This window comes from Meles meles, chromosome 2 (genome assembly GCF_922984935.1).
Source record: "Meles meles chromosome 2, mMelMel3.1 paternal haplotype, whole genome shotgun sequence".
Lineage (NCBI taxonomy): Eukaryota > Metazoa > Chordata > Mammalia > Carnivora > Mustelidae > Meles > Meles meles.
In genome coordinates this window covers 180,326,675-180,330,279 of record NC_060067.1, presented here as the reverse complement: position 1 = coordinate 180,330,279, position 3,605 = coordinate 180,326,675, and positions in this window count along the sequence as shown.

The following is a 3,605-nucleotide window of genomic DNA, read 5'->3' as shown; positions in this document are numbered from 1 at the left end:
CAGGTCCGAGTTTCTAAAACAAGGTCTCTTGGGGTCTCGGCTCGCGCGCGCGTGCACTCTCTCTCTCTCTCAAATTTAAAATATTTATTTGACAGTGAGACACAGCACAAGCAGGGGGAGTAGGGAAGGGAGAAGCAAGCTCCCCACTGAGCACAGAGCACCATACAGGGCTTAATCCCAGAACCCTGGGATCATGAACTGATATGAAGGCTGACCCTTAACCAAAAGAGCCACCCAGGCACCCCAATAAACAAAATCTTTTTTTAAAAAAAGAATAATGATTCAAATATATTACTATTAGGAGGGTAATCCAGAGTAGTAGTTTTAACACTAAAACCCTTTGTTGAACTACAAGTTCACTAACAATATTCTTATTCCTGGTTAATACTGAGAGAATCTCCAGGCGAAAATTTATTTCAATCCAATAATTCTAAACTATCTTGTTTTCTGAAAAGCAAATGCAGTTTTCCTTATTTTAGTCAATCTAGTGAATTGTTACCACCTCCCCAAATGTGTTTTCCAATTCATCTTTGATTACAAATTAATAAGGAGACAATGAAAGAATTACTGGTTCATCACGGAAATGGAAAAAAATGGGGAGAAAAATTCAGTTCTATTAAAATATGACTACTCTTATAAAAATATTTCCTATGGAAAAATCCTTGAAAGATGGCGGAGGAGTAGCAGACTGAGATGACATTAGGTCACAGGAGTTCCGCTAGATAGCGATCAACGCATTCCGAACACCTACAAACCCAACAGGAGATTGAAGAGAAGAGCAGCAATTCTAGAAACAGAAAATCGACCACTTTCGGAAAGGGACGTGCAAAGAAATGAATCCGAAGCCATGGGAAGTAAGACCGCGGGGGGAGGGGTAGGCTTCCAGTAAGCGGCGGAGCAACGGAGCACAAAATTTGAACTTTTAGAGGTCTGCTCCACTGAGGGACATCGCTCTAGAGACGAAGTGGGGCTGGAGCCCTTGCAGGGTCAGCGTGGTCTTAGGACCTTCGGGGACACTGAAAGACCGCCTGAGAGCAGCAGAGCTCCCACGTATCAGAGTGGGAAAGCCGGCTGCAGAGACAGAGCTGAGGAGGAGCTCTCAGCTCGGGGTTACCTTAAACTGTCTGAGGCAGAGTCAGGCCACAATTCTTCGAGCAGGGACCTCACAAGTGGCAGATACGGGGAGACTCACCTTCCGGGAGGAGTGGCACAGGAGCGATGCAGGAATCTACTGGGCTTGGAGACTCCAAACGGGGCCGTGCGCCAGAGACAGAAATGCTCGGTCACAGGCCGGGTGAGCTTGGAGCGCAGCCAGAGACCAGGGAGACGGGAGGGATTCAGTGCTTTTCTCCGAGGGCAAACCGAACCGAGGAGTGGAGCCCCGAACTCTTGGCTTCTCTGGGCCAGAGATTGGGAGGCCGCCATCTTCATTCCCATCTTCCAGAGCTCTACGGAAAGCGTTCAGGGAACAAAGGCTCCCAAGAGCGAACCCAAGCGGATTACTTAGCCTGCCCCTGGCAAGAGCCGAGCAATTCCGCCACAGGCAAAGACACTTGAGAATCACTGCAACAGGCCCCTCCCCCAGAAGATCAGCGAGAAATCCCGCCCAGACCAAGCTCACTGATCAAGGAGAAGAGTGGAATCCAGAGGAGGGGAAAGCAAAGCATGGAATCCATGGCTTTCTCCCCATGATTCTTTAGTCTTGCAAAGTTAACTAAATTTTTTTAATTTTATTTTTTTCTTCTTCTAATTTTTTAACTTTTCCTCTTTCCTCTTTTAACATTTTTTAACTAGTTTATCTTAACAATACCTTTCTAAAAAATTTTTTTAAACCTTCATTATTATAGTTGTATTTTATCCTTCATAGTATCTAACTTTATTTTTTGTATACGTATGGGGTTTTTTCTTCTAAAAATTTTGAGATACAGTTTCTTCTAATAGATCAAAATATACCCTAAATATAGCACAGGGCTTTTTCTAGTCTCCAGCCTGAACAAATTCTCTCCACTTTCTTTTTCTTTCTTTTTCCAACCAACTTCTTATCAATACCTTTTTTAGAATTTTTAAAAAATTTTCATCTTTACAGTCATATTCCATCCCTTCATCGTGTTTACCATATATTTGTATATATATAGTTTTTCTTTCTTTAAAATTTTGGGAGGTAGTTTCTTCTAAGAGACCTAAATACACCCAAAATCAAGTGGGTGGCTCTGTTCTATTCACCAGTCTAATATATATACATATATATATATAATTACATATTTATATATTATATTATATACATAATATATAAATATGCTACATAGAGTATATGTCTATATAATATTATATATTTATATAATATATTAAATATATATATTTATATATATACATATATATATTTTATTTTATTATTTTTTTTAGTTTTTAAAAAATTTCTTTTTCTCCCCTTTCTTCTCTCCACAATTTGGGGTCTCTACTGATTTGGTTAGCATACATTTTTCTGGGTTCTTTGCCATTCTTTTAGTATTTTATTCTCTTGTTCATATATTCTTATCTGGATAAAATGACAAGGCAGAGGGGCGCCTGTGTGGCTCAGTGGGTTAAAGCCTCTGCCTTCAGCTCAGGTCATGATCCCGGGGTCCTGGGATGGAGCCCCACATCAGGCTCGCTGCTCAGCAGGGAGCCTGCTTCCCTCTCTCTCTGCCTGCCTCTCTGCCTACTTGTGATATCTATCTGTCAAATAAATAAATAAAATCTTTTAAAAAAAATGACAAGGCAGAAAAATTCACCACAAAAAAAAAAAAAAAAAAGAACAAGAGGCAGTACCAAAGGCTAGGGACATAATTAATATGGACATTGGTAATATGTCTGATCTAGAGTTCAGAATGATGATTCTCAAGGTGCTAGCTGGGCTCGAAAAGGCATGGAAAATATTAGAGAAACCCTGTCTGGAGAAATAAATTCCCTTTCTGGAGAAACAAAAGAACTAAAATCTAACCAAGCTGAAATCAAAAAAGCTATTAATGAGGTGCAATCAAAAATGGAGGCTCTCACTGCTGGGATAAATGAGGCAGAAGAGAGAATTAGTGATATAGAAGACCAAATGATGGGGGAAAAGGAAGCTGAGCAAAAGAGAGACAAACAACTACTGGACCATGAGGGGAGAATTTGAGAGATAAGTGATATCATAAGGTGAAATAATATTAGAATAGTTGGGATTCCAGAAGAGGAAGAAAGAGAGAGGGGGGCAGAAGGTACATTGGAGCTAATTATAGTAGAGAATTTCCCTAATATGGCAAAGGGAGCAAGCATCAAAATCTAGGAGGCACAGAGAACTCCCCTCAAAATCAATAAAAATAGGTCCATACCCTGTCATCTAATAGTAAAACTTACAAGTCTTAGTGACAAAGAGAAAATCCTGAAAGCAGCCCGGGAAAAGAAGTTTGTAACATACAATGGTAAAAATATTAGATTGGCAGCACACTTATCCACAGAGACCTGGCAGGACAGAAAGAACTGGCATGATATAGTCAGAGCACTAAATGAGAAAAACATGCAGCCAAGTATACTATATCCAGCTAGGCTATCATTGAAAATAGAAGGAGAGATTAAAAAGCTTCCAG